Here is a 9,686-nt window from a genome sequence, read left to right as displayed (position 1 = left end):
GATTTAGACAGAAGCAGTTTGTTCTTAAATACAGGTTGAAATTTAATTTAAGATCACCCCTCCTTTTTTTTTCCTTTACTTTTAAACCACTCACAATATGTTGGATGTGGTGGCACACAACTTTAGTTCTAGCACTTGGGAGGCAGAGGCAGGTGGATCTCTGTGAGTTCAAGGTCAGCCTGCTCTACAAAGCAAGTCCAGGACAGCCAGGACAGAGGAACCCTGTCTCAAAAAAAAAAAAAAAAAGAAAAAAGAAAAAAAGAAAAAAAAATCATTCACAATGATAAATCTAAACAATACAATCGCCCTCAGGAGAAGTGTGGGATTGGAGAGAGGTTACACACATTTACCACAACTGGAGTTGGATGCTTAACCCAGCAGTAGAGCCTGAACTTTGGTGTGAGACTTTGGACAAAACAAACAAACAAACAAACCAGAAAACATAAAGGGGAAACAAAACCACTTAAAACTGGTTTTATAGCCATTTCTAAGAAACGTTATCAGAGGTGGAAAATTATGAGTGATTTCAGCTTTTCTTTGGGCTTTTAGGGGTAATAATTTAATATATATAAAATAACATTTCTGGCATATATATATATGCCAGAAAAGTTAATTTAAAAATTCTAGGGGCTGAAGAGCTGACTCAGTCATTGAGAACATTTGAACACTTGCTCTTGAAGAGGAGCTGGGTTCGGTTCCCAGCACCCACACAAGGGTTCACAAGTGGCTGTAACTCTGGTTCCAGGGGATCTGATGCCCTCTTCTGGCCTCCAGTGGCATAGCACCTATATCATGGCGCCCAGACATACATGCAGGCAAAACATTCGTACACATAAAATACAAATAAATAAGTCTTTTTAACAAAATCACTCTGTGCTTATGTGTTCTTCTTTGGTCAGCAGTGATAACCCTTGGAATGTATATCCAGTTCTACAATCTAGACGTTAGAAACGCCTCTCACACTTTTAAAGCAGAAAGCCAGTTGACGTGGCAGAAAACCAGCTCTGCGTCTCCCGGCTCTGACTCATCGAAGTCTTGTTTACCAGTAAGTGGATGCAGTGCTAGGGACATTGTTCAACCAAAGCGAATCTAACAAGGAGAAGGCATGCCATTGATAAGCGATCAGACTAAGGAAAGGAGAAAAACAGCTCTAGAGACCACTAGAGACTTCGTTGATATTTAGCATTACGCTAGATGCAAAAACGGTGGAAAATGGGGATACAGATTTTATTTTATTTTTTTAAGACAGGTTTTCTCTGTGTAGCCCCGGTTGTCCTGGAACTCAGTGTGTAGACCAGGCTGACCTCCAACCCACAGATTTATCTGCCTCTGCATCCCATGAGTTGTGATTAAAGGTGTGGGCTACTATGCAATCGGCAATGCAGATTTCTAAACATCCTTCTTAGAGTTGAGGAGATGGCTCAGCACTAAGCACACTCAGTGCTTTTCCAGAGAGCCTGAGTTCTGTACCCAGCACCCCGTGTCAGATGTCTCCCAGCAGCCGGGAACTCCAGCTCTAGGGGATATGGTACCCTCTTTTGGCCTTATAGGCACCCATACTCATGCATACGTTAACACAGCCACACATATGCATGATTAAAAAATTAAAAATTAAAGTGTATTTCCAATTGATTATTCTGTGAAATCTTAGGACTATTCATTGGTAATATCCACGAATACATTATTTCAGACACAGCTCAGAATCACTATGACACAGATGTGTGTCGTGACATTCCTCAAGTGCATGCCTTTCTCCCTACCATCTTCTGATATTTGGAAGTTTGACTCCACTTGACCCGTACTTGACCCTTCAGGTTCCTGCCAATATGAAAATACATTTGTAGCAGGGTAGCAGAGACCTAAACCTTGAGTTTCTCTACTTAAATTAAGTAATCATGTGGTAGTTATCACCTGAAAGCCTAGGTCAAGAGTATAAACAAAGGAGAATTCCAGGATGAAAGGAATTTCTGCCACTTTTCTAAGTGGCATCTGGGTCAAATTGCGTAAAAGTAGTTGGTATCAATAAACAAGAAGTGTTTGTGAAAGGTCCATTTGAGGTCTAATCATTCCAACGACATTTTATTGAGCATTTAAAATTTTCTAAATGTAAGCAAGACATTATAATTTGTTAGTTGAAAGATGAAAATATTTTTGTCAATCAAACAGACAGTCTGCAAGGTTGGCCTTAGCAATTTGTGTAATAGATGTTGAATGATCGCCATCTAGTGGCTACGGGGAAAATTCACTTTTGCTCATGTAAAATTTTTTTTTTTTTTTGACATTTAATGTTATTTATTCACTTGTTGAGACAAATCTGCTCCTAACAGCTTCCCATTTGTGAATTCAAAGAAACAACTGAGCATCCAGGTGAGGCTGTACATTTGTGGCCAAGTCGCCACTGGGCAGAAAATTGCTAATCTTTCCTGCAGACCTGTACTGTTCTTTTTTTTTTTTTTTTTGTCCTTCTAGGTTTTTTTGTTTTTTTTTTTTAATTTTTAATATTTTTATTACATATTTTCCTCAATAACATTTCCAATGCTATCCCAAAAGTCCCCCATAGCGCCCCCCACTTCCCTACCCACCCATTCCCATTCTTTTGGCCCTGGCATTCCCCTATATTGGGGCATATAAAGTTTGCAAGTCCAATGGGCCTCTCTTTCCAGTGATGGCCAACTAGGCCATCTTTCGATACATATGCAGCTAGAGACAAGAGCTCCGGGGTTCTGGTTAGTACATCATGTTGTTCCAACAATAGGGTTGCAGATCCCTTTAGCTCCTTGGGTACTTTCTCTAGCTTCTCCATTGGGAGCCCTGTGATACATCCAATAGCTGACTGTGAGCATCCACTCCTGTGTTTGCTAGGCCCCGGCATAGTCTCACAAGAGACAGCTATATTTGGGTCCTTTCAGCAAAATCTTGCTAGTGTATGCAATGGTGTCAGCGTTTAGAAGCTGATTATGGGATGGATCCCTGGATACGGCAGTCTCTAAATGGTCCATCCTTTCATCACAGCTACGAACTTTGTCTCTGTAACTCCTTCCCTGGGTGTTTTGTTCCCAATTCTAAGAAGGGGCACAGTGTCCACACTTTGGTCTTCATTCTTCTTGAGTTTCATGCGTTTAGCAAATTGTATCTTATATCTTGGGTATCCTAAGTTTTGGGCTAATATCCACTTATCAGTGAATACATATTGTGTGAGTTCTTTTGTGATTGTGTTACCTCATGTAAAATTTTATTCCTAGGTAGTATTTCTCACCGGGCCATTAACTAATCAAAGAATCCAAGAGTCAAGTACATTTAGATGTAGTAATGCATGGCGTATTTAAAAATATTTAAATAGTTTATATTTTTCTTGTTTAAAGGTGTAATGTATGTCTAAAACAGAAAAATATGAACAAAATTTATAAGCCTCTCACTTTACGACTCTCGGAGAGCATTGTAATGAATTCACTAGGCCTTTTTCATATCAATTCACATTTTCATGTAATCGACATCATAAAATATTTGACTTTAAGTACTACTTTAAAGTTTTAATGCCACACTATATGTTTTAAAAATATAATTAAAGTACGCTAAAGTTTGAATGAGCTTATTTAACCTGGGTCATAAAATATACTTACGTGGGAGTAAATGGAATAGCCATTTATTCAGGAAATTAAAAGCAGCTAAATGCCATTGGCAAATGGGTTTAGAACTTTATAGACCAGGAGAGTGGCTGGGAGAACAATCCCCACCTGGGAGGCCAAGGCAGAAGGATTGCTGTGAGTTCCGATGCCAATCCAGAATACAGAGTGAAGTTCCGAGCTACAGAGTGACACCCTTTCTCGCTCTAAAGCGAACCAGGAAAAGAGAAGGAGTTACAGAAGTGCCAGCCAGTGACATGACTCACACAACCATTGGGAACTGAGGTACTAGACTGGCCCAACAGTAGTCACAAGCCACAGAATTATAATACAGTAATCCCACACTAGAGTACAGATAGAAACAACAGCTGTTGAATATCTTGACACGTGTGAACAGCCTCCAGTGGGTTTTAAACTTGCTCTTTCTGGGTGTGTTGGCATGTGCTCTGAATTCTAACACTTGGGAGGCAGATGCAGGAGTGTTCTAACCCTGAGTGTTCTCAGCCTGCTCTAGACAGTGAGTTCTAGGCCAGACAGCTACCCAGGGTGGTTCTTTGCTGAGGCTATTTACCAGTTAGCAGTACAAGCCAATTAAGTCAAGATCTAGGGACTGGGTTGTTTTTACGAGTTTCTCACACACTACCGTTGTGCCTCTTGATGGGAACATCCCCAGACTACAGAGAGAGGAAACTAGAGGCAGAAATACCATCGAGAAGGATATAGCATTTATCACATAGGAAATGGTATGAGTTAGAAAAGCCTGTGTTGTAGCTACTTAATGACTAGGGCTGACACAGGTTGGCAATGAATTGGATATATATATATATATATATATATATATATATATATATATATATAACTGAGGATTGCTCTCTAGTGGTGCCTGGATACGGGATCACAGTATGTTCAGAGAGGCAGCTGTGGTGCCTGCTCTCTAGTGGTGCCTGGATACGGGATCACAGTATGTGAGGCTACCTTAGGTAGTATTGCTAACTTGAGGAATACCTAGATATACCTGAGAATAGAGCCAGGTACCCTGGAGAGCTGGATGTGTGGGAGGCAGCGATGTGTATTAATCACTTTCCCTTTAGATCTATGTCAGTGGTGCAAAGAGGCTGTGCATAATTTCCTTTGCCCCTTTATAAATACCTGCAATAGGTGTAATTGTACGTAAACTACCGGACTTCACCTTTCCACTGTGTGAAGGAGTAGGTAGGACTGCAAACTGTGCCTGTGTGCGTGCATGTGTGTGAGCCCGCTAGGCATCAACCTTGAATGTTGTTCTTCAGGGGCCAGCCACCTTGGTTTTATGGAATTCATCCATTAGTCTAGGCTGACAAATCCTGGGGCATTGATTGTCTTCCCTTCTAGATACTGGGATTCTTATCCTACCTCAGGGTACCCAGATTTTTAAAGTTCTGGCAATCAAACTCAGATCCTCTCGCTTGTAGGCAATCACATGACTGTCTGAGCCATCTCCACATCCCTGCCAGTCTCATTTTTCCCTCATCTGGTTGTTCTGTTAGTCCTGCAGAAGGAAGTACGCAGACCGTTGAGTTGGCCTTTCAGATTTGCTTCTGACTGGCTTCCCATTTACTTGTGTTCTACCCCAAATCCCTCAGGCCACAGTTTCCTGGCCTGTTAGCAGCCAGTCCTGTCTTTGTATAGCAGTCAAATCCAGTTTCCATCTCCACTCCTCCCCCACAATGCCACAGAACTCCCACCCTGCCCAACACATGCAGAAACAGCCCTCATAACATCCTTCACAAAGAAGGCAGTAACTGCTCCCAAGAAACTCTGGGCTACAGGATGGCTCCCAATTTTTAATGCTTTTCTCTTTGTTGGGAACAGGCACAGACTTACTAGCATTTCCTCCACTCACCTTCTCTGTGCTTGGCAGCACTAATACCCACATTCTCTGGTATGTATGGAATTGTCCCCTCTCAAATGCCTCCTGATCGGACCTAGGGAGCCACAGGTGAAGGGAAGGGTTCTTTCAGTACTGTTTGGGCTGAGAAGGTCTCTAAGGGGTACTGTTCCATCTCTAGAGAAAACCAAGTGGCCAAGAGGGCAAGTTAAGGGGCTGCTTTTGCCCCACAGCTAGATAATAATTGCCAATTAATGTAAAGAGCCTGCGTCCTGGTTTGCTTTCTTGTTGCTTTGATAAAACACCGGCCAATGTCAATGTAGGGAGGAACCAGTTATAGCCAACCCTCCAGGGAAGCCAAGGAAGGAACCACAGAAGAAGAATGCTTATTGCTTACTAGCCTACATTACTCTGCCATTTCTCTTGTGTAGCAAGCAAGGCCCGGATGCGGCACAGCTCACAATGGGCTGGGCCCTCCCAAGGCAATCAACAATAAAGAAAATACTTTCCAGACATGCCCATAGGCCAATCTGCCGGAGACAATTCCTAGGTTGAGATTCTCTATTCTCAGGTATATCTAGGTATTCCTCGAGTTAGCAATACTACCTAAGGTAGCCTGAGAGTTGTGACTTCATCCGGCTAGTTCTTCCTCTGCTTCTTGCTGTGCTGAGGTTAAACCTCCAGGCTGTATGCCACACAAATGTTCTACCACCAAAGCTACAACCACAGCCCCCTGTCCCTGCTCCTTCAGAACAGGAGGAAAAGCAGAAGCAGGGACCGCTCACAGGGTGACCCTTTGTTTATCATTCTTTTATTTATTTATTTTATGTATTCACCATTGCTCTCTTCAGACAGAAGAGGGCATCAGATCCCATTGTAGATGGTTGTGAGCCACCATGTGGTTGCTGGGAATTAAACTCAGGACCCCTGGAAGAGCAGTCAGTGCTCTTAACCACTAAGCCATCACTTCATTCAACCCTGTTTATCATTCTTAAACATCTCTTCTCACACCCTTCCTGGGACTGCTTTATCCTTTATACTGGGTAGCCAGAGAAGCACTTGAGTTTGCCCGAAGGTCCCTGCTGGTTCCCGCTTGACACTTGCTGAGCCCTTGCCTGGATGCTGGGCTGTTCTTTAGTGAGGGCTGCGTCTGTTTTCTCTCCTGATTTGTCTAAGGACCAAAATGTTCATATTAATGACTTTATTTCTCAAAAGCCATCCATGGAAGACATGACTAAGGTCCTCCTTTTTTCCTGAGGACACCTATATTACATAAACGATTACTATGATTAGAAATCGCACCTGTGAATTATCCAGGGAAAGTAGATGCATCACATAGATGTATTGTTACTTCTCAGGAGTATGCGAGGAATGTTGGTGGAAAGGGGATCTCATTTTATCCCACAGAGTCTATTTCTATATCCATTATGTCCATTAAAAACAAAAACAGCAAATGAAAACCGATCTTTTCATCAAAAACACCCCTCTGACTCTGGAGATGGAGGCAGGAGGATCAAGAGGGGCTAAGGCCATTCTCAGTTACTCAGACATCTCATGTTTTTGACTCAAAGTCTAAAGTAAAACTAACAAACAGAGTACAAGGGGCTAAGATGTGCCACAGTCTGTTCAGAGTTTGCCTGGCGTGGATGAAGCGCTGGGCTCCGTCTCCAGGCCCCCGTGACTGCTGCACCTGTCAGGGAGAGGCAGAAGATCTGAAGTTCAAGATTATCTTCATCACAGCACGTTTGAGTCCATCCTCATATACGTGAGACCATGCCCTGTAATTTAAAATCTAGAAAGGGCTGGCAATATGGCTTGGTGGGTAAGGGCACTTGCAACCAAATCTATGAGCTGATTTTCTATTTCTGCATGGCTAAAGAAGAGAACTGGTCCCCTCAAGTTGTCCTCTGACCTCCACATTTGTGTACATGCACACATATGCACACTAAATAAATGCAAAATATTTTTCCATCAGAGGATGAACCACCAAAGTTTAGAAAAAGTACTCCAAGTGTCTATATTAGGTCTCTCACTCTGCTTGGCAGCAGAACTTGGCATTTCCCACCACCATAAAAAGTGTATTAATTTTCCAGGTAAAGTTATAAAAATATATCCAAGACAAGCCTAATGAGACAGAGGAGAAAAGAAAACACCTGATACATTGTTACAAACCAGCTGACAGCCCCGGCTACAGAGTGAGACCCTGTGAAGTGCCTCATGTTTCTATAGACAGTGAGTTCCTCCATGGCACTTCTGCCTTGGTGATCTGGAGTCAGAAGAGTCACTGATGTTTAGTGAATAGTTGATTACTGATGACAGGGATCACTGCATTGCCTACGGAGGCAAATAAAAGACATCATCAAGAAAACACAACAGTACCAGGGATGTGTGCTGGGGGCTGTGCAAGAGGAACAGCAGAAGAGCTTCAGAGTTCCTGAGGACTTCATGGTGTTGTGAGTTTCCTGTACGGTCATCACATCCCTCATAAATTACGAGTCTTACAAAAACTTGGAGGGTGTTTCCAGCCTCTCACGGGGCAGTGTTGTAGGCACTCATACCCATAGAGATTGCTCTTTTTCAGGCATTGCGGCTGGAGTGGATGAATGGTTCAACCACCATTTTAGAATTTAGAGATGTGGATTGTTAGTAGAGTTTGAGTAAGATGCTTTTTTGAGTGGCCTTGACTTAGAAAATCTAGGGGAACAGTTCAAAGTTCAGAAAGGCACACTCTTGATAATCAATCAGGTGATGGATGTGTTAGGTCAGGAACAAGAACACTGACAGCCCGACTAGCCGACCTGCCTCTCTTGCTGAAGCTGCGCTGGTGATCGAGGTGGTGATTATTTTCTTGTACCCACGTTTGCCCTCAGCTTCCTGATACGATTTGATAAAAATGGTTAATATGTAGATATGCACCCTGAGGGTTTAAAGTAGAAATGACTGGTTTTATATATATATATATATATATATATATATATATATATATATGTTTATATTTGGTGATTCTTGAAGGATTTTTTTAATAAGATCACTTTTTAAGATAAATAATAATTGATCCTTTCTTTGTAACTTCAAATTGCAGTCTGCCGTTAGAGAACTGGCTGAGAAAACTACCTTGCTTGCTTACACTTTGCTAACCTATAACAAGTTGCTCAGGTACCAATGTATGTGGGTTCTTGGGAATAATTTGTTTTTCACATACAATGTGTAAAATATTTGTATTGGGAACATGATAGTTTTTTTTTAAATGTATGCTTATTGTAATCTTTCACTTGAAGAAAAATAGAATGTAAGCACATTGTAATTTTTATATTACTTGGAAGATTTTGCTGGTATATATAAGGTGTGGAACAAGAAAAGAAGTTGTTGGAGCTTGTAGGAATCTTGCTTCATCCCCCAAGTGTGTGTGTGTGTGTGTTTCCCCCTTTCACTGGCCCCAGAGACTTTTTGCAGACCACAGAGGATTGTTTTAGTCCCACAGAGAAAGTTTGTTGAGTGAATAATTTCTGACTATCCCCCCCCCACACTCCTTAGTGTACCTGACCTGTGTGTTTACTGCAGCGATTTTAATTGTATCACATACATGTAAAACCGAAGCCATAATTTATGACTATTTTAATTTTTAAAAAGGTTTTCTTTTTGGTAGGGTCTTTCACTGTGTCCCTGGCCAGCCTGGAATTCAGTAGGTAGAACAGGCTAGCCTCAACACATAGAGATCCACCTGTCTCTGCTTCCTGAGTGCTGGGATTACAGACATGAGTTACCAGTCCTCCTGACTTACTTTTAGTCGTGTGCTTGTGCTTGTCTGTATGTGGGTATGTGCATATAAGTGCAGCTGCCCAGAGACCAGAAGAGGGTATTCAAACCCCTGGAGTTGGAGTTATAGATAGTTGTGAGCAGCCTGGTGTGAGTGCTAGGAACTGAATTCTGTCAGGACAAGCTATTAACTAGCAGCCTGGTGTGAGTGCTAGGAACTGATTTCTGTCAGGACAAGCTATTAACTAGCAGGTGATCTTCCTGAGATGGTCTGCTTTGGATTAATCTGCTACAGATTTGCTCTTATAGGCAAGGACCTAAGAGAATTCATTTTAGGAAAGATTCCTGCTATTAATATGCTTTTCTTGTTATTATTAAACATATATAACAATCACTAGGTATTAGCCCACCCATTTTGAGCAGAGTCAGATCTACAAAGA

This window comes from Mus caroli, unplaced genomic scaffold (genome assembly GCF_978045245.1).
Source record: "Mus caroli unplaced genomic scaffold, Mus_caroli_1 scaffold_7, whole genome shotgun sequence".
Taxonomy (NCBI): Eukaryota; Metazoa; Chordata; class Mammalia; order Rodentia; family Muridae; genus Mus; species Mus caroli.
Note: the sequence above shows the minus strand (reverse complement) of the source record.